Source organism: Rhinolophus hipposideros, assembly GCF_964194185.1.
Source record: "Rhinolophus hipposideros genome assembly, contig: HAP1_SCAFFOLD_77, whole genome shotgun sequence".
NCBI classification, from domain to species: Eukaryota; Metazoa; Chordata; class Mammalia; order Chiroptera; family Rhinolophidae; genus Rhinolophus; species Rhinolophus hipposideros.
In genome coordinates, this window is record NW_027668847.1 from 146,841 (window position 1) to 169,978 (window position 23,138).

At 38.5% G+C, this 23,138-nt stretch overlaps 1 protein-coding gene across 1 annotated transcript in view; it reads left to right on the forward strand.

Annotated features, from left to right (window-relative positions):
- Positions 1 to 23,138, forward strand: part of LOC308495747 (ankyrin repeat domain-containing protein 26-like) — a gene marked incomplete at its 3' end in the record, with an annotated part of 238,396 nt that overhangs the window by 3,938 nt on the left and 211,320 nt on the right. The gene's annotated exons all lie outside the window — the stretch shown is intronic.

The window sequence follows — 23,138 nt, forward strand, 5'->3', positions numbered from 1 at the left end:
ACAGTTCATCTATAGTTGATTAATATAAAGTGTTTTAAGACCCTGATTTTCAAGGGCAGCTTTCTTTTGTGTTTTCGGTGTAATTAATTTATTATAATTTTATTATCTTTATAATGCACTTCTTCCTTAAACTCTGGCTTCCATCCTGCTATTTGCAACGTATGTTTTTTCTTATATCTATACCCTTGGTAACGTTGAGAAATAGGCAGCATTCCTCATAGAAATCGAGAGACTTTCTTCCTACTAAACAATATTTTGTAGTGATATCTCCATTACCAGGATGAAGCAGCCATTTAAAATCAGAAGATAATGCTTACTAGAACGATTCAGAAATTTGTCTTATTTCTTATCATCACTTTTGTAAATGGTTACAGCATTGGTATATATTTCATGGACTTCAAACTAACTTGTACAGAAAGTTCAGTATACAAACCAGTTGAAGTAGGCATTTCCTTCATTTTGTTTTCATTTTTGAAATATTGTAAAAGTGTAGAAATATGTTGATCATTATAGTATGCACACCCACAATAGAGAATTAAGAAAATAATCCAGATTCACTATATTTGTGTGTTTTTTAATCTTCATTGGGATGCAATCCCCATATCATATTTCACCATTTAAAATATACAATTCAATATCTCTTGTTACATTCAGAGAGATGTGGAACTATCACCACAATTATAGAACATTTCCATTACCCCCAAAAGAAACCCCACATCCCTTAGCTGTCACCCTATCTTCCTGTCTCTCCCAGCCTCAGGCAACCACCAATCTACTTTCTGTCTCTGTAGATTTGCCTACTTTGGATATTTCATGTAAATGGAATCACACGATGTGAGGTCCCTTGTGACTCGCTTCTTTCACGTAACATCACGTTTCCAGGGTTCCACCGTGTTGTAGCACACATCAGTTGTGAGCTATTTCTTCCTATTGCCCAATGTTGCTTCACCTTGTGGACAAAATACTTACCCATTCATCAGCTGATGGAACTTTGTGTTGTTTCCACTTTTTGGCTGTTAATAATTCTGCTATGAACACGAGTTTACAAGTTATGGTGGGAGCCAGTGTTTTGATTTCCCTGCCCCCGGATTTCTGGCTCCCAATCTGGCCTCTCCATGAAGCTTTCTCTGACTGTTTGAACTCTCATTGAACCCGTGTTCCTCAGCACTTGTCGGATAGTCTGTGCAGAGCAATCAAGCCCTAAATTTGACATAGTTTCAATTTTTCATGAGAGAGAATTCTGTCTTTCTAAGTATAAGTTTGTCTAAGGGGAAATAGTATTTGATGTGATGGCACCTATCCTTGCATAAATTGAAAATGTTTTCTTCAACAGTTGTTAGGATAAAATTAAATATTTTATACCAAACCAATACTTCCCCTTGGAGACATTGATATAATTAAACTTTTATTCTGAAAATATTTCTCACAATTATATATAAAACTGAAAGCACATCTCCAATAGAAAATTGTTCAGTGAAATGCTCATGTTCCCCCTGTCCATAAAAATAAAAAACTAAAATAAAAGGGAGCCAGCCCTTCCTGTCTGCAGCCAGCCAGGGTGTACAGGTCGATAGCACATTCTAACTACAGCTCGGAGGACGGCTTTTCTGATCTGCCAGAGCGTGCTGCTTCCATCTGCTCCTCTGAGTTCTGACACATCCCCACAGAACCAGTTGCTGGGAAGGAATTGATTTGGAAAGTTGGCTTTAGCACTAGAGTCCGTTATTTCCATATCAGTGGCTTTACCCTGCCTCTCACGGTCATATAAATTGTATGCTCAATCCAGGAGGTGGTATTTGCATTGTAGTCCATACTCATTATGGACTACACTGAGTGTACATAGGAACGTATACATTATTACAAGCAGAGAAAATGTACTGTTGGCTCTTGGAATTGGTAAAAGGATTTTAGTACTGGGGTTATATTCTGGGCTTAATGCTCCCCATTTTTTGACATTGCTGATAGTTTGATGAATGATTTCAGTGTAACTGGTGTAAGAGACCACTTCCATTCGCATCCCATCTGTGTAAAATATCAAATTTTATTAGAACCTAAAATACAGCAACAATAATGCTAACTGCAAACCCTTTGATTTTACTGTGTGCCATGTCCTTTTCTATTACATATGTTCCCTAATTTAATCTTCCCAATATCCCAGTGAGGTAGATGCCACTATTGTCTCATTTTATACATGAAGAAACTGAGACCCAAAAAATTTAAGTATTTTGCTCAAGGTCACCCAGCTAATAACTGGTGGACTTGGGATAAAAACCCAGGCATTTTGGCTCTTATTTAGTTACTGCCCCTCAAACTATTCCATGACTATCTGACTGCCCCCAAGAGTAGCCTGTTAACTTTCATAATCACTGGACTAGCCTGGTAATTCACTTATGTGAATATTTAAAATTAGAGTTGATGGGATGCTTGGAATACAGTATGTTTGATTTCTTGGGTATTTGTACCACAAGGTATGATAATTGTGAGAACTCATTCAAGAAAAAGTGCTCCATACCTCGTTGCTGACTATCACTGCGGTCACAAAGCTCCCTTTGGGAAGCTCTGCACCAATGCCACCGCCTAGTTCACAGTTCAAAGCACTTCTGGAACTCTTTTTCTGGAATGGCCATCATTGCTGTCATCATATTACCCTTGATGTCCTGAATGTCATCAAATAGTCTTCCTTTCCATATTTTCTTTATCTTTGGATAATGACATATTTAGTCACTGGGGACCAGATCAGGTGAGTAGGGAGGGTATTGCAATACAGTTATTTGTTTACAGGCTAAAAACTCCCTCAGACACAGTGCCCTGTGAGCTGGTGCATTGTCGTGATGCAAGAGCAATGAGTCGTTGGCTAAAAGTTCAGGTCGTCTTAACTTTTTCACACAATCTTTTAAGCAATTCCAAAGAGTAAAGTTGGTTAACTGTGTGTCCAGTTGGTAGAAATTCATAATGAACAGTCCCTCACATATATATAAAAAAAGGGGAGCAACATCATTGCAACAGGTTTGCGAACTTAATTGTCAGATGTCATAGATCATCAGTAAACATAACTTTTTCTTTATTTTAGCTGCAAGAAGCAGGAGCTCGACATCCAGAGGATGCACGATGCACTGAGAAGATGCAAGATCACGTGCAAAAGTATAAGTTAAAGCAGCACAGAAAATAACTTGAGTATTTATAAAGCAGATGTGTAGTGTAGTATGACCATTAGATCAGTTATAACAATAAACACATGAGTGTGAAGCTGGGTCAAAATGTCAGCTTTGAGCTACCTTGAAAAGAATAATTTGTGTACATTATCTCTAATTTTGCACATTATGCAAAATTCACAACTAGAAAAATAGCACAATTGCCAAATCATGCGCTTTTCAAATTGTAAGATTTTATGTAGTTGCACCATAGATATTTGTTCAGTGATTATGTGGTATGCTTTAAAGTCAATGTGTGAGAATAATTATGTCAAAATATTCACTTTAGGCTTGAAGCTGAAAATACTGACCTAATAATGATAATTCAAAAGCTAATGGGCATAATCGAACAACTTCACAGGCACCTGTCAGGTACAAGTTTGGTAAGTGAATCTCTTCATTTCTGTCATACTGCAAAGGAATTTCTATGTCTGTCATAGTACCATATAAGGATATTTTAGACAATAAGAACAGTCTCATTAATAAAAGTACTGTATTCATGTTGATACTACTTGCTGGGAGTAACGTAATTCCTCTCCACAGAGAAAGAAATCTCAGTTCATAAAATTAATGATTTTTGTAGTAAGATTTTTATAGAAAAAGATTGTGATAGTCTAAAGGCAACATTTGACATACACCATGTTTCAATTATCCTTTCGTTTGTCCAACATTTGGGTTTTTCCAACTGTTGGCTATTGCTATTTATGCTGCCACAAACATCGGACTACAAATATCTGTTTGAGTCCAGGCATTTGAGTAATGATTTGATCCAGAATTCTAAATTTCCCTTGAAATCTAAACCCTTTAGTGAGATTTGGAGAATGAATTACTTTTAATGTTCTAATTTGTTTTCTTCATCATTAACGAATACTGGGTCATTAGGCAAATGTTTCCTGAAAAGAATATACTTTTCTCCTTGTTGGATTTTGAAAAAGAAAAGAGATGCCAGTGTAAAAGTAGAAATGAATGCCCAATCAAGTCCTTACATAGTAACATAGTGCTTCTAGCTTTGCAAGTTTAGAAACTAATCTTTTTCCACTCACTTGAGTTAATCATACGCTTTTAAAGATTGAACAGTTCGATGTCAGAAAAGATTGATGTGTCATCCAGGATGACAATTTCCTGATGGACAGTGAAAAACGTGTCACTATCTTTCCTAAGCAGAGCAACATTCCTCTGCCATCCTCCTGTCCTCTGTAGGAGAGGCTCCCTAGGATTTCTCATCATAAGATCGCATTGTGACCCCTGAGGTGGACCAATGACATAGATGTACCTTCCAGCTGGTGTCTTTCAGTCACAGTAGCCAGGTCTAAGCAATTTCATTAGACAGTCATGCCCATCAAGGGAAACAGAAGATTGTTCTGATGGTCCTTCTTGTGGCCAAAGAAACTTTGAAAAAAAATTTTTGTCTAGACTTCTTGTCAATTAAGTCACATTATGTTGCTAACATACTTTTCATATGAGTGACATGATAATGTGTTGATAAGGAGTCTTACATGAATGTGAGTTCCATGAGTTGTCACATCACAGCTTTATAGAGAAATCTATTATATTAAGGCATCAAAAATTGAAAAATTGGGGATTTGTGGTCAAGATAGCAGAGTAGGTAAATGCCATGCTTGCCTCCTCTCACGACCACATCAAAATTACAACTAAACTACAGAACAATCATCACTGAGCATCACCTGAAGTCTAGCTCAACCAAAGTCGTCCTACCTCTAGGGACATACAGAAGAAGTCACCTCGAGACTGGTAGGAGGAGCAGAAAAACAGAACGAGCTGATGCCAGACCCTTGTGCGACTGTCAGAAGTCTAGAGGGATATCTTGCTTGTCGAGGTCCACTAGGGGTGTGAGAGGTCCCAGCTCCACACCAGGCATCCTAGCCCAGGATTCCAATGCTAGAGAGAGATGTCCCCATAGCTTCTGGCTGTGGAAACCACTGGTCATTCTGGTTGGGTGAGATGAAAAGGGTGGCTAGAGTCCCAGTTGATTCTTTTATAGGGCTTGGAATGGGCTTACTAACTGACAGATTCATTTGCCCTGAACTCTAACACTGGGCAGTAGTTCAGGGATATAAGGGGAGGAACTAAGTTTTTTGCCTTTAGGGTGATGGCTGGAGGGGAGCTTCTTCCCACACAGAGGTGCTTGTGGAATCCATTGTTTCTGTACTGATCCATCACCTGTTGCAGTGTGAGACATAGACGGCCTCCATCTCTTGAGTCTACATCAACCTGGCTAACACTGTCCACCCACCCTGGTGATTCCCTGAGAACCTGCCCCACCTAACTTGAGAGCCAACCCAAGCTTCTTCCAGTGACTTTTCCAAAAAAAAAAACATCCTGTCTTGGCTCATGCTGCAGACTTGCCTAAAATCTCTCAAAGGTTCACAAAACCTAAACAAGCGTTATGTGGCCTCAGCTGTCCTTTACTTCTTGCTGTGTAGACCCAAGATGGCACTAATGGAAGCTGGCTATGGTTCATAACTGGAACTCTTGAGGCACCTCCAAAGCCGGTGCAGGTGGCGCCATCTGCATCCTGCTTTGTGGTCAAGCTAGGTGGCCCTCTGCAGGACATAGGCTGCGGCTGAACTAGGCCTGGGGGTGGGCCACTTCTAGGAGTCCCTAGGGCTGACATACCTGGTGGCCATCTTTGGACAGAGCAGGAGCATCACCGCTCTGGTGCCTCCCAGAAAGACACAACCAAAGTGTACACAGGGCAGACACCAGTGCCCTGCTAAAGCAAATCCTGCTCTATAGGGGCAGCCCCTGCAAAAACAGCTCCTCCACTGTAGTCATGGTCAGTCCTCACAACCACACAGTCTGAGCATCAATCCCTCCCATTGACATGCAAACAGCAGCCAAGGCTGCACTACAACAGGAGAGCACAGAGGACTCACACAAGGGGCAGAGCTGCCGCCCCCGGCTCTGGGTACCAAGGAGGCTGTGCCACACGGCCCCACAGGACACCTACTATATAAGGCCACTCAGATAGGCCTGGGAGACACAGCAGTCCTACCTCATACACAGAAACATTCAGAAGGAGGGAGCCAACATGGGGAGTCAAAGAAACATGCCAAATAAAAGAACAGAAGAAACCGCCAGAAAAATACTGAGCAAGATAGAGACAAGCAATCCATCAGATGCAGAGTTCAAAACACTGGTTATTAGGATGCTCAGGGACCTCAAGAAGAACTTCCACTAAGACATAGGAAACATAAAAATGAAGATAGAAAACATAAAAATGAACCAGTCATAAGTAAAGAATAAAATAACTGAAAAAGCGAATGTCTTAGAGGGAATGAAAACTGACTAGATGAAGCAGAGAATCGAATGAGTGATTTAGAAGATACGGTAGCAGAGAATACCCAGTCAGAACAGCAAAAAGAATCCAAAATATGAGGACAGTTTAAGGGACCTCTGAGAATGTCAAGCATACCAACATTATCATATGGGGTACTACGAGAAGAAGAAATGAAGGAATTCGAAATGTACTTGATAATGACTGAGAACTTCCCTAACTTGGTAAAGGAAATGGACATATAAGCCCAGAATTTCAAAGAAGATGAGCCCAAACAGGCCCATACCAAGATACGTCATAATTAAATGCCAAAGTTTATAGGCAAATAAAGACTTTTTAAAACAGCAAGAAAAAAGCGGTTAGTAACCTGTAAAGGAGCACCCATAAGACTAGCAGGTGATTTCTCAAGAGCAACTTTGTAGGCCAGAAGGGATTGGCACAAAATATTCAAAGTGATGAAAGACATGCCTACAACTAAGATTTCTTTACCCAGCAAAGCTATAATTTAGTATCATAGGACAGATCAAGAGCTTTCTGGAGGAAAAAAAAAAAAAACTGAAGGAGTTCATCAGTACCAAACCAGTATTACAAGGAATATTAGAGGGACTTCTTTAAAAGTAACAAAAAAGGAAGAACAAAAACATCAATCATAAAATAGCAGTAACTACATATCTATGCACAATTACTTTATGTGTAAATAGATTAAATTCTCCAATCAAAACACAGGGTGGCTGAAAGGATAAGAAAATAAGATCCTTACATATGCTCCCTACAACAGACTTGCTTCAGATCAAAAGACACAGAGACTGAAAATAAAGGGATATTTCATGAAAACAAAATAAAATTTAAAAAGCCGAGGGAGCAATACTTGTATCACACAATATAGACTTTTAAACAAAGGCTATCACAAGAGTTGAAGAATGACCCAGATATCCCACTTCAGAGAATTTATCCAAAGAAACCGAAAAATGCCAATTCGAGGCGATGTGTACATCAATATGTTCACTGCAGGATTCTTTACAATGGCCAAGATGGGCATGCAGCCTATCAATGGATGAATGGATAAAGAAGAGATGATACATGTATGCAATGGAATATTGCTTGGCCACAGAAGGAAATGGGCTCTGGCCATCTGTGGCGGTGTGGATGGACCTGGAGGGTACAGTGCTGAGTGGAGTGTGTCAGACCGAGAAAGATGCACTGTGACTGTGCTTCTAAGTGGAATTGAAGAACAGAACAAACAAACAGAAAAAAGTTCATACATACAAAGAACATTTTGTTGGTTGCCAGCTGGAAGGGGGTTTGTGAAGTGGGTTAAAAGGGGAGAGATTAAAAAGTACAAATTGGTTGTTACAAAGTAGTCATGGGGATCCAGGGTATAGTATAAGGAATGTATTAATGATATTGCAATAACAACACATGGCATCAGATGAGTACTAGGTAATTTAGGGTGATAGGTGGGAGAGGAGTTAGGAGCAGGGTGGAAAAGGTGAAGGGGTTAAAAAGTACAAATTGGTAGTTACTAAATAGTCACGGGGATGTAATGTAAAGCATAGGGAATATAGTTAATACTATGACAATAACTATGTATAGTGCCAGGTGGGTACTGGATGAGTCAGGGGAATCAATTTGTTAAATTACTTAAATTCTAACCACTATGCTGTACACCTAAAATTAATATAAAATAATATTGAATGTCAAAAAATTGAAAAATTTGTAAGCACACCCAAAACTGATGAAGCTTATACCAAAATAATGAGGGACGATAGGTTCCTAGGGGAAGTAATTAGGATCTCGACAGAATTATCAGCCACCATAAGGTCTACCCTGTAAATCAAAAGTTTAATTACGACAGGTTTCAACGAATTCGATCAATAGCCCCCCAGGTGAGATAGTACCTGGGTTAAGATATTTGATTCACACAATGTGAGAGGAAGCATCTGGACTGGGAAGAAAGGATAGCTCCAACTGACTTAAGCCTTCAAACAAGATGGTGGAGTGTACTTGCGAAAGGAATTTCAGAACACTTCCATAGGTCAGGTCAGGTCCCAAGGAATAGGAAGTTATTCAATAGAGCAAACAAAAATGGAAAGGCGAATAGTAGATAATGTGAACCTTATGAAAAACGTATGCATTCTGAGAGAAAAACAGGACAAAGTATGCTGGTCAACATCCTAAGGGTGAGGAGCTGCCAAGATCTGAAAATAACGCTATGTTCACAGTCACAGTGATAAGAATCCCCATGAAATGTACCAGATGAGCTGATCCACAGCAAGTCATGGTTTATGAGTGTGTGGTTGAGGGACACTGTCTATGAGGAGCTCCAGGGGAAAAAGGAAAGTACAGATGACCTCAGTAAAGGGGTCAAGGCTGCCACTGTAGATGAGGGAATGTGGTTTGAAGCACTGGGATGTAAGGAACTGAGAGCATTTAAAAAGAGGAAGAGAAAAGGGTCAAGGCCTGACCACCAGGACTGCTGTTTAGAGATGAGTTGGGCTGAGAAGACTATAGAAAGGGTGTGGGCATCCTTATCAGTTGCTGCTGAGAAGTAAAGCAGGACAAGGACTAAAAGAGATGACCCTGAAAAATGTTTTCGCGCAATTATAAGGACAGAAAGTCAGGCTCTCATGTAAAAGAAGAGATTAAGTGGCGAAAATATGGACCTGGGGATGAGACCACATATTAAAGAGGGTTAGAGTCTAAGGAGAAAAACAGGATGACAGAAAAAGTTACAGGAATCAAGAAAAAGTTATGTTTTTACATAATATAGAGAAGATAAACTTTAAAGAGAAAAATATTTACTAGAAAAGGAGAAATTGAAACCTATGGAAGAACGCTTACAGAGAATGAGAGTCTTCATCTGATGCTCATGTCAGATTATCACAATGTAAGGGGGACTGCACAGGAAGTTTTCAAAGATTATCATACGAAAATGTGATTCCATAAACCCTGTAAAATCTTGAAATGTTGATGAAAATGTCTCTGGGAGCATTTCTTGAAACTAAAATGTAAAGAGAACCACTATTTAAATCTATTCTTTAACACTTAGTATTTTTACATGTAAAAGCCTCTGTTTTTAAGAAAGTTTGGCAATTTAAATTCCAGGAAACCAATGATGACACTGTAAAATCCATTTCAGCTGCTTTAAGAAATGTCATTGTTTTTGAACTCTGTCCTTATTGGCATCAGGTCTACAACTACATTTTATACACCTGTGTACACATATTACTCATGAGCTCATGAGGAATCATATTTTAAAGAAAGAAGAGTGAGTCTCTAGATTTTTAAAATTAACTTTCTTTAAAAATGTTTTTCAAAGTCTGAGGATGAAAAGGAACAATTAAAGTACTATGAGAAGTTAGAATCTCTGCAATATAATATGAATCAACAAAAGAAGAAAAATGATGAATTAGAGACAGAGGTTACCAGGTAAGGTTTTAATATTTCAGATCATGTCAACCATTAATTACTATTTCATTATAATTCTTACTTTATGAAAACCTAAGTACAAATGTATTTCATACCTGTAATTTTCATAATTAAACAAGTTATCCTACTTACGAATTTACATCAGAAACTCACAGCACAAACTTGTGTGAATGCCAAAATATTATACCTACTCTTGAATGATTCCTAAAACTATAATGACCGTGTCTTTTGCATATACTGTCAACTGCACTCTTCCTGGTCTCCCTTGAATCTTTATTTCTGCAGGATGTCTGTGCTCTCTTTGGTGATCTTTCCTTCTTTTGGTAGTGTTCTTCCCTTCAGCATTCTAACAGTTTAATGTCTAAAAACCTATCTGTGGTATTGTTTAACAACATCAGAATTGTTATTGATTTGGCTTCTATGTTCTTTCTACTTTTTTTTCAGTTATAAAATATGTCATACATACCAAACCATATGTATGACTTAAAAAAGAATGAGATGAGTAATCATCTCACTCAGATAATAATGGAATCTTTCCCAACGTCTGGGAAGCCCGCACGTGGCTTGCTTTCTGTTTACTTGCTGCTTACTGAATGAAGTTTTTTCTCTGATTCTCCTCAGTGTTTTTTCTCCCATGTCACTGTCTTTCTCTGCATTGTTTTGTATTCTTCTCATTTTGTTAACTTTGTGCTAGCAAAGATCTCTTCGTAAAACAGACTCGAAGAGACTGTGACACATTATCTCTCCAATTTCCTTTCTTCTAAAGCCCTGCCCCTTTCCTTTCCCCTCCACTCAGACTTCAGATTTTTCTTTCCGATTTCTCTTTCTATTTTGAATGATCTCTTGTTGGTACGTACTTTCTTTTCTTCTGGTAGACTGTGGTCAGTAGGCACCGAATGGTATTTTGGTGTCTTTTCAAAACATCCACATATATTATACTTTTCTTCTTCACCTTGGATACTAATCTCTGGTTTATAGCTGATATTTAATATGTTTGATACTAACAATCTTAAGTGGATATTAATAATACTTTAATTATAAGAGCCTTACATTTTTACAATATGAAGTCTGTATCATATGTATCACAATTGTTTTATGTTACTTACCTAAGATTATAATTTAATTAGTATGCTTTCAAACTCTTATACTGGAACAAATAGGAGAGGATCATAATTTATAGATTTGTTTATTTTGTATGATAGACATATCATCTCTTTAAATAATTACTAAACATTTACTCTTAAAGAATTTGACTTACTCGTTTTCTACAATTCTGCAGACTGAAGACCCTCTTTCAGAATACAAGGATGCTACATGACAGTCAAAATGGACAGGTTAGTTTCCTTGGAGATTTAGAACCCAATCAATCTGAAATGGCTATTCAGATGACTAGGTTAAAACAGAAGGTAATTTGTAATCCGTTTGGGACCCAGAAATCACTTAATTTGGGGAAATATAAACCACTCAATGCTTTGAGCAGTACAATATTGATTTCTCTCTTAATTGTACAGACTCAAGCAGTGAAAAATATAGCTTATTTTCTATATCATTTTTCTATAAAAGGGCATACTGTTACCACTCCTATGTCTCAACCCTGGCTAGTGATCTAAAGCCAAGAAGAACACCGTTGCATGACCCCAAAGCACTGGCTCCAATCTTCATTGAGATATAATGAACATAGCATGCAGTTCCATCATTTAAAGTATGCAGTGCAGTGACTTTTAGTGTATTCAAAGCTTTATGCAGTCATCATCACAATCAGTTTTACAACATTTTCATCACCCTGGAAAGTATCTGTGTGCTGTTAGCCTTCACCGTGTGCCAGTCTGCCCTTCCCACTCTTCTTAGCCCTAGGGAACCACTAGTGAACTCGCTGCTCCATATTGTGGTTTTGATGTAGTTTTTTCTGATGACTAATGATGCTGAGCAATCTTTTCCCATGCTTATTATCCATTTGTATAACTTCTTTGAAAAACTGTTGTTTCGATTCCTTTGCCCTTTTAAAATTGCACTGTCTCTTTCTTGTTGAATTGTAAGAGTTCTTTATATATCCTGGATACAAATCGCTTATCAGATATAGGATTTTCAAATATTTCTCCCTTTCATTAGCTTGCCTTTTTAGTCTTTCAATGGTATCCTTTAAAGCACAGAAACATTTTATTTTAATGGAGTCCAGTTAATCTATTTTTTTAAACACTCAATTACGAACTCTTTCATGAAGACATATACCTATGCTTTCTTCTAAGCTTTTATAATTTTAGCTTTTACATTTTGAGATAATTTTTATATCTGGTATGATGTAGAGCTCTAATATTTTCTTTTGCATGTGGATATCCAGTTGACCCAGTATCATTTGCTCAAAAGACTATTCACATCCAATTGGATTTTTTAGCACCCTTGTCAAAAATCACTCGGCTCTACATATGAGGTTAATTTTCGGATCCTTAATTTTGATTCATTGATCTATAGATCTGTCCTTACGCCATTACCAAATCAAATGTTATGAGAACACTTCCCCAGTCATCTTGCATATTACCAGATGCCTTATGGAATAATAAAATGTCAATGTAGGGGACTACCTTTAATTCCACTTCTGTGGAGATGTTTTGCTTCTGGATGGAGCCTGTGGCCTGCAGACCTTGGTGACCTTATGACATGATGGGATATTAGGCTTACAAAGTCGACTCATTTCTTTTGTTTTCTTCATTCAAAACATTAATCTTTAACCCAGTGCCTCCCTTTCACTCCCATTTCCATCAAATGTCGGTAATAGGATCTGATACTTGGTGGACAACTTTCTTCATTTTGTCTATCTCCTAATCCATAGCCTCTTCCATAGATTTCACTGTCTAGGAAGGAGAAGATGAAACCTGGACCATCTGCTTTCCTCTTTAGAAATCTCTCTAATCCATCATCTTGCAATTGAAAAGTAGATTCTGTTTGACCCGGTTCTTTTCTGAAACACTGGTGCCAATCTTGTTCTTGGCATAGATCCTACATTCTCAGAAACACGTTGAGATGCATAGTTGTACCTTTAGCTTCATATATAATTAATGGAATAAATATTTCATCCCATCCAAAGAAAACATTTCAAGAGTACAGCTGTTAAAATTCAGGAAGTAATTAATCAATCAGAAACAAATAATAGATTCGTGATGTGAATTATGAAATGTCAAAGCCTTTTTGTGTGATACGGAGAAGCATTTCGGTATAAGATACAGAAGACATGGTCTTCCCTTCCCATACAAACAAGCTTGAAGTACGGTAAAGGAGAGATTGTATTTAAATAGTGCCAGAGGACACTATGATTGTTTTACTACTGAGATTAAAAATGATTCCATAATGCACTCTATTTCCTCACCGAGGAAAAGGAAGTGAAGATTGAGTACTAGATTGATGAATAAATATTGAAAGCTGCCTATCTCTTTTAGAATTTTAGGGAATGGAAATCAGGAAAAAGGTTTGATTTTGGTTATTAACTGGCTATTTCTGGTTTTACAACTATCATACTAGAAATCATATGTCTCCTTGCCAGTCTTCCTTATCCTGTATGTTGAGGGAAGCTTCTAAAGATGCATACCTGCCTAGCTGTCATTGAAGGGAACCCTTGAGAAACTTCTTATGCCTTTCTTGTATTCACTGCTTCTTCTCTTTAGCATTGTGTGTCATTAATAAGTCAATCTCCACATTACTTAGATTACACTATAAAGGAGACTAAAGGCATACCTCGGAGATATTGCAGATTTGGTTCCAACCACAGCAATACACTAGTAACCCAATAAAGTGAATCACACGAATTGTGCATATAAATTTATTTTACACTAGTCTGTATTCTATTAAGTGTGTGGTAACATTATGTCTAAATAAACAGTGTACATACCTTAATTAAAAAGTACTTCATTGCTAAACTGCCAAACGTAATCCAACTTTGTCGGAAAAGTGGTATTCATACACTTGCTAAATGCATGATTGTCCAAAGCTTTCAATTTGTAAAACATAGTTGCAAAATACAATACAGCAAAGTGCAATAAAAGAAGATATCTGTAATTAATAACTTAAAAGTTACTTTTACTATTATCTCTTTTTTTAATCCAGAAGGTGTGCCTATTTTTTCCTTAACTCTCCAATGGAGTGGTTGAAATAAACAACAGTTATTTGACTCACAGATCCATACTTAAGAAGAGTGTGGCCAGGGCCATCTGTCTCCGTTCCCCTCAGCTTCAATTGGGGCAGCTCGATGGCTGGAGGCTGGAATCATTTGAAAGTTTGTACAGCAATGTATCCGGTAGTTGGTGCCTACTGTTGGTCGGCTCTCTAGCTGGAGCAGACAGCAGGAACACCTACACCTGAACACCCGGCTCGCAATGTGGCCCGAGCCTCCCCACAACACGGGGCTGGATTCCAAGGTTCAGATCCTCAGAGACATAACCAACAGGAGCTGTGTTGCCCTTTGTGAAGGAGTCTTGGAATTCACACGGAATGTCTTTCAACATATTCTGTTCATTAGGAGCAAGTCACTAATGTTGACCCATACTCCAGTGGTTTTATGCAATGAATATTTCAAAATTTACGGACACATTTAAAAACCACCTTGATCTGTCCACTGGCCACAATTCTTTATATTCCCCCCACATGGAAAATACACTCATCCCTACACAATACTCGCCACAAGTCTCAATTTAATGGCGTCAGGCTCAGGTCCGAATCTAAGATTTTACCATCTTAGTCTGGTGCAAATGGGGATGAAGGGCCTGGGTTTTGGTTTCTAGGATAAAGCCCCTTGAGGACAATTCCTTTCAATATGAAAACATGAGAAAGGAAGAGACAAGTTATCTACCACCCACACACCCAACATTCTGCTCGACTGCTGAAGTTTCCCCTGCAGAAATAGAAAGTGGAAGGCACGTTAGTCCATAGCAATTCTGAAATACAGCCTGATGTGTGCTGCCCGTTCTTTGATTAGGACCTAGTCCTAATCATGCCAATGCTTCTCCATGGCCCTTTGCTGTCCCCTGTGAGCTCTTTGTTCTGTCCTCTTCATAAGAAATGACCTGTGCTTGCAGCTCTTCCCTCAGCGTCATTCCTCCACCAAAATGCCTAAGACCCACAGGCCTCCTCTTATTTTTCACGCTCTTGGTGTTTATTAGTCCAAGGTAACAAGGTGGTTTTTTGCTACTTGATTATCCTAAAAACTTGGAGTTGCGTGAGAGTTTATTGGGGTTCGTGCCATTAGAAAAGCCACCGTCATGCATCGTTTTGAGATAAGCTCTTGGGCTTCCTGTAGCTGTTGTAGGACCATGCCTTTAAAATTCTTTTCCTCTGAAGAGCCTTCCAGGAATTTAAGGCCCCACCTTAACACTTTCGAAGTCTTGAGGAAGGCTTTACAGTCTTGTCCTCATCCGTAGATCATGTCTTCCTGGGAGCACAGCGAATTTGATCTTCACTCAGAAGCCATTTCTTCATTTTAGCATGATTTGACAACAGGGCATGTGGGAGAGGCTGTAAATGGGAAACACATTTGAACACAATAAGTCCTGGTTCCTTTACAGTTCACAGTCTTTCGTTAGCTCATGTATCTCATGGATTTTACTTGGTTACTTCACAGCAAGAGTCCCCTTTCATCCGGATGTCAGACCCATTTTCTTCACTAGCTGAGAAGTCTTTGTGGCCAGCCTCTTTAGGGGCCCGCAAGCCCCCAATAACCGTCTCTTGGAGGCTCTTGTGGGTGTCGTTCTCATTCTTCTGCACATCCTTTCGGGTTCCACCTACCTCCTGGTGGAAAGGCACTCCTACAGGTTTTAGATTGCTTTTCTTTGTGGCCTCACACCATTTTGAATATCAGTATCAATGCCAGTTGTTCATTGCTGCTCAAGAAACCAACTCAAAAGCTAGTGGCTCAAAACAGCATCTGTTTTGTTCATCAGTAATGCAGTTGAGTGAAGCTCAGTGAGACTAGCTCATTTCTGTTCCACTTGGCATCAGCTGCGTTGCCATGAAGCTGCGAATGAGAATCATCTAAAGGCTGTTACACACACGTGTAGCAGTTGAAGCGGGGTTTTGGCCGGGACGCCCACTGGGGCTGTCTCAGCGCGAACATCTGTAGGAGGCCTCGCTGTGTGTCCTGGGCTTCTTCATCTGCACAACATGGTGGCTGGGTTCTCAGGGCGAGCTTCCCGAGAGAAAGTCAGATGGAAGCTGTATCACATTTTCTGCCGCAGGCATAGCATTCTCACAACAGTTCTGCCCTATTCCATGCACTAGAATCCAGTTACATCCTAAGGCCAGCACATATTAAAAGGGAGGGAATTTCATGGAGAAATGTCAAGAATTTGTAGCCATGTTTTAAAAACACTACATCCATCCACTCTCCTCATCTTACCAAATAAGCATTGTATCTGCAGGAAAGTAGTTCTACCCAACTCAGTATCACTGAAATTCCAGCAGATTTGTTGTTATTATTGCTGTTTAGGATGTTCTTGTATATTGTGGAAAGAGAGGATTACAAGATAGCATTATCGAATTAAGACACATTTTTGTTGTTGAAAAAAATGTAGCGATCATCTCACTAAACATTCACAGTGTGAGATGTGATTTCTCCTTAACCTTGGGAATCATTTCTTCTTGAAAGCAATTCAAATTACCATGAAACATTTGTAGCTGACGGAGGCCTAACTATCTCAAGATGAGTTACTTGTAACTCCCTAAAACTTCGTAAGAAATTATGGAGAGTTAAAATGGGGAACAGGTGAGAGACTATCAACTCAGAGGTGACTTACAGTCATTTTATAGAAGAAAAACATGAACCAATCATTCAGGAAATCGTAGAAAATCAAGTACAGATGTTGTGTGGCAAAGTCGATGACAATAAAGGATACATTTTTGAGTCTCCTGGTGCTTTTCTCTTTGTTCTTCATTCTGAGTAATTCAAGTTTCCACATTCTAAGGATCTACTGCAGTATCGATGACGTTTTATGGCAACTGAGTTTATTTCACAAGTTGATACTGGTTTGGGGTTAGACTATTCTCAGTCAACTTCCTTCGTAACCAAATCATACTATCTTACTCATTCACAATGATGCTCTCAAAGCAAAACTGGAAACTGCATCTTCAGAATGTCTCCATCTCTGGGGTGGCCAGTTGGCTCCATGGTTAGAGCATCGTGCTGGTTCCAATCCTTGGTAACCAAGGTCGCTGGTTCGATTCCCACATGGACCAGTTAGCTACACCCTCCACAACTAGGTTGAAAACAATGGCTGGAGCTTGGAGCTGAGCCCCCAGTGGGCGGCCGGCCAGTTGGTTCAGTGTTAGAGCGCAGTGCTCATAACACCAAGGTTGCTGGTTCGATTCCCGCATGGGTCAGTGAGCTGTACCCTCCATAACTAGTAGATTGAAGAGAACAATTTGACTTGGAGCTGAGCTGCGCATCCCACAACTAGATTGGAAACTGTTACTTGACAGGGAGCTGATGGGTCCTGGAAAAAACACTGTTCCCCAATTATAAAAAAAAAATTTGTTTCCAAAAGTTTTTTTTTAAAAAAGATATCTATACCTTGTTGAAGAAAATCAATCTTAAACAGGAGTTATTATCTATGAAAGGAGTACAAAAGTCATGTGAAAAAGTAGAGAATAAAAAGAGTGGAGATAAAAATTATTAAACCTCAAAATTCATATAGTCACGAATGTGGTAGAAAAGAGTGAAGCAGAACACAGTAATTTCTGGGATATTGAAGACTGAGCGAGACAGGATGTAGTAGAAAAAATTTTTTTAAATCTATTTTTACAGGTTAATTCATTGATTTTTAACACGCCTTAATTCATTTTGCTGCAAATTACGTTTTCGATATACATAGTGTATGTGATTCTTCTACTCCCCTTAACAGCAGTTGTTTTTATTTTTTATTTTTTTAGATTTCTGGAACTAAGGTGGTATTTGCTTCTCCTTTTAAATATTTCAGTTCCCATCATTATTATCACTCAATTGATCTTTGAGATTTGTTCTTTCTGGATAATCATTTGATTTTTAAGACCAATTGATATAAAACGAGACTCTTAGGAAATACAGAAAATAAAGTGCACCATATTCTTAGATTATTCAGTCATATTGTTCAATTTTTAAAATTTAATATTGATTCTCTTATTGGAATAGTCAAATGAGATGATTCAAAATATTTTCATGATTCAGATTTATTTTATTCCGTATTGATGATAAATATTTTAAACTTCAGCTTTTTTCACATTTAAATTGCCGTCCAAATCATTGACTTAAAACTAAAGAATACAAATAGACTGTAATTATTCAGTTTATAATTATTTTTAAAATGTATCCTTTCCGTTGGCTTTAGGAACCAGCAGCATCTCAAAAAAACGTACACCCGTTAAATGACCATGTTGGCGCTTCCATAAGTGACATGGAACTCAGAATTAAACGTCTGGAATCTGAACTCTTCAAAGTGAAAACTTCTTGTAAAATAGAATTGGAAGAATGTAAACACCTCTACCTAGAAGACTTAAAACTTAGAACATCATTGGAAAACAAACTAAACAAGTAAGTCCACAGTCAGAGAAAATCAATCGAGCTCATTAATTTGCCTCTAAAGTATAATTTTTGTCCAGGCAGATTCCTGAGATTGATAGGAAATGAAAGCTTACTAAATAGTATAATTTTGGAAAATGATGTTAGTGAATAAATTACTTTTAAAATGTTAGTTACTTCAGGACATTTGCATCTCTCCCCATTTTTGGTTTTACATGATTGTATTTTTCCTTCTAGCGGTTTTCATAGAGTTAATCTGATCTTCCAGTCTTTAAGCAAAGTGTTTTTGAAGCTTTATGATTTAGACAACACTATTTATTATAAAATTGCTTGTCAGAATTCCCCTAAATAGTTTTTAATGAGGTAACTATTATAAGATAACAACTTAAACCCAAAGGGTTAAGTACTCTGCATGTTCCGGCACTTGGTACATGTACTGTCTCCATTGTGCTCTGTGTTATTATCTCTGGAGGTCGCTTTCAGACAAGCTCTTCTTTCTAGTCTTTCTGATGTCCACAAGGCATATATGTGAAATATAGCGGAGGGTAAACAACGTAGGGGTGAGGGTAGTATAACCCAAGAAGTGGCTAAAAAGATAAGGTGGTGAGCCTGGGGGGGTGTGTGGAAGACAGAAAGCGCAGAGCCCACGCCCAGCGCCTTGGTCACAGTGTTATATTATAAGCTACACGCCTGCGGAGCGGTTTCATTCAGTAGGATCACCCACCAGGCTCCCTCCTTCTCCCCCAGAGGCTGTTGTTCTACATGACACCTCAGTCCTCAGGGTAATGAGGGCGTTACCCAAGGGCGGTGACAGCAAAGGCTTGAAAATATCTTGGTGGGATTTTTAAAAAATTCTAAACTCATTTGCTATGTACGTCTCATGGCAATCCTCAAGAATCTTATTGGTTCAGCCATTGCAGAAGGCAGCAAGTATTATCTGTGAAGCCGTCGATTTCACTGATAGCCCGTGTCCTCCCCTCCCTACTTTGAATTTCTTCTTAGTCTGGCATCCCCATAGAAACATATGTGCTTGTTTAGGATAATTTGAAAGCTATCCCTGTGCATGGTAGGTCTGCCCTGACGCATTTTCAATGTTAAAATGCTGTTTAATGGGAAATTTATTTTACTATTTATTATGGCAACTTGAAAAAAATGCAAGTCATTCAGGAAAAATAAAATACTAAGCCTTTGTTCTTACAATCTTCGCAGTGCTAATGATACGCTGGCAGAGATGAGAACCCAGCTTCTCATGAAGACACCACGGAACACTTTACTCAGCAGCGCTCCTGGGAGGCCTGTCCTGCTGCCACCTTGTATTGGAAGGATAAGTGATGGGTTCCTACCTCTAGGAAATCTCGCTCCAAGAGAACAGTCGGTGATTCCTAGGTCAACCCCACAGACTTCTAATAATAATGACACGTTCACCTACTTCATGAAGGTTAGTTATCTTCTTTCCTTTGGGTTTCAGTTGTCCGATATAATTCTTGTTCTTAACTTGGTGAGATTCTGAGTTGTTTCATTGACTAATGCACACAATGTGAAAGGCATAATTATGTGTGCTAATGTAGGAAGGAGACAGAAATTTTACAATCTTTTGTAAGTCCCTGCATCTCCCATGTTTTAAGAGCTAACTGTCATTAACTGTATTCAATAAATGTAATTGACTGACACATTTTAAATTTCTGGAAAAGCTGCTTTTCAATTAGATTTTACAAATGAAATGTTATTGCCTAACAACGAATGGTATGCTTTGAGATGCTTTGGCTTACTTCTGCATTGGTTTTAATTTGGCGATGGTTTATAACAATTTTAGTTGTCCTACAGCCCAGTTTTGCCACCCCTAAGCGTAAGTGAATGATTGACATTCACTCACTATATGTTGATGTTTCTTATTTCCATGAAACCGAGGTAAATCCTTGTTATGAATTCTGCAAACTTGTAACACTGAAAAGATTAATTTGTTCTTTCTAAGTTAAAAGTTGTTCTCTTTGTACATAATAGTACATCCTTAATTTCTATTTTACTTATAGCATTTTTTATTTTGATGAGTTAAACTGTTTTGCTTAAAAAGTAATAATAAAATAAAATATCTTGCTAAGCAACAGTACATTTTCTAAAGAGGTAAATTGAGCAAATATTTGAATTTTTAAAATGAAGTTCACTTATATCTGTACATCTTTTCTTTTAAATGGAGATTTAAGGAGATTAAAAAGAAATAGAAGTTGTAGCTCTAGAATTTAATTTAATTAGTTTCAGGTGCACAAGACAAGGTAATACTTAGACGTTCATCATTTATATCCCTCACACTGTGAACCCCCCCTCCCCCATTTCCCCTTTCACTATCCCTCCGACCTTGCACTGAGCCTTCACATTATATATATAAAATTATAGTTGGCATTCATTATTGTTCCGCTTTGGGTGTACAGTAGTACATTGATCAAGCATCTACATCTTCCCTGAGGTGGTCTCCCAGATGGGACCTGTGTCCATCAGATACCCTACAAAATCTTTACAACATTATTGATTACGTTCCCGAAATTATTTTTCAAAAACCCTGAGGCCATTTTGTGGTTACCGACTGTTTTCTAATCTCTTCACCTTCCCCCTTATCCCCACCCCCCCCCACCCATTTAACAACCTTCAGCTTTTTCCTCTTTGTCCCCAGAACTGTTTCTGATTAGTTCATTCACTTATTCTTTTCTTTACATTCCGCATATAAGTGAGATCATATGGTACTTGTCTTTCTCTTTCTGACTTATTTCGCTTAACATAATGTTCTCTAGATCCATCCATGTTGTTGCAGATGGTAAGATTTCTTTTTTCTTTATGGCTGCGTAATACTCCAATATCTACATTTTGGCATCACTTGAATAATTGATGACTGAGGTGGCAATGATATGGCATCTTTAATAGCAACTTGTTTTCTTTGTGTAATATTGTTATTAAAATGTCCATTTTTGATCTCATTTCTTAAGTTCTTCATTCAGCTCCAGGATTTCTGTTTGGACCTTTTTTATAGTTTTCATATCTTAGATAAAGTACTCCTTCTGTTCGTTAATTTTACTCCTGAACTCGTTGAACTGCCTTGTGAGTTTTCTTGTATCTCATTGAGATTCTTCATGACTGCTGTTTTGAAATCTCGGTCACAGAGATCACAATCTTCATGACTTTGACTTGGTTTCTGGAGAAGTGTCATCTTCTCTCAGTGTTACCATGTCACCTTGGTTGTTCATGCTGCTGGATAGCTTGTTCTTCTGCAGGCTCATTTGAAATAGTGAACACTTTCTAATTTATGTACATTTTGATTCGAGCAATTCAGCAGCTAGATAATTAGACGTCTCTGTTTTGTTTTTCAGTAGCTGATGCAATAGCACAGTTTCTGTTGTCTCTCACTGGTGCTACCTGAGCCTGGGGGGTCCAGGTGTGGGGGCTTAGCTGTGAGTGTGGGAGTGCTGGCCTGGGTGACCAGGGTGATGGGTGTTGCTGCTGTATCCAGATCACCAGGGACTCTGGGCACCAGCACCGTGGGAGGGAACAGGGGAAGGGGGTGGTCAGGGAGAGCCTGTCTTGAGTCCACTGAGCCCACCTGGTTCCCTGTGGCCCTGGTAGCACTGTGCTGTGGGTGGAGGCTGGAGAAGTATTTCTGCTGCTGCTACTGGTCTCTGGTGGTTCCAGCACTGCTCTTCCTTCCTTCCTTCCTTCCTTCCTTCCTTCCTTCCTTCCTTCCTTCCTTCCGTTCTTCCTTCCTTCCTTCCTTCCTTCCTTTCTTTCGTAACAGCTTCAATGAGATGTAATGAACATAGCATGCAGTTCACTCATTTAAAGTATGCAGTGCAGTGGCTTTTAGTGTATTCAAAGCTTTACGCAGTCATCATCACAATCAGTTTTACAACATTTTCATCACCCTGGAAAGTATCTGTGTACTGTTAGCCTTCACTGTGTGCCAGTCTGCCCTTCCCACTCTTCCTAGCCCTAGGGAACCACTAGTGAACTCTCTGCTCCATATTGTGGTTTTGATGTATTTTCTGATGACTAATGATGCTGAGCTATCTTTTCACATACTTATTGTCCATTTGTATAACTTCTTTGAAGAACTGATGATTCAATTCCATTGCCCATTAAAATGGGTTCGTCTTTTTCTTGTTGAATTGTAAGAATTCTTTATATATTCTAGATACAAATCGCTTATCAGATATAGGATTTTCAAATATTTCTCCCTTTCATTAGCTTGCCTTTTCAGTTTTTCAATGGTGTCCTTTAAAGCATAAAGTTTTTTATTTTTTATTTTAATGAAGTCCAGTTATCTACTTTTGTTTGGTACTGTCATATCTAAGACACAATTGCCAACTCCAGTCATGAAGACATGAAGCTTCTTCAAAGCTTTTATAGTTTTGGTTTTACCTTTTGAAATAATTTTATATATGGTATGATGTAGAGGTTTAATTTTTCTTTTGCATGTGGATATCCAGTTGACCCAGTATCGTTAGTTCAAAAGACTGTTCATGCCCAACTGGATTTTTCGGCACCCTTGTCAAAAATCACTTGACTGTATATATGAGGGTTAATTTTTGGATCATCTTTTCCAATTTATTGATCTATAGATCTGTCCTTACGCCATTACCAAATCAAATGTTATGAGAACGCTTCCCCAGTCATCTTGCATATTACCAGATGCCTTATGGAATAA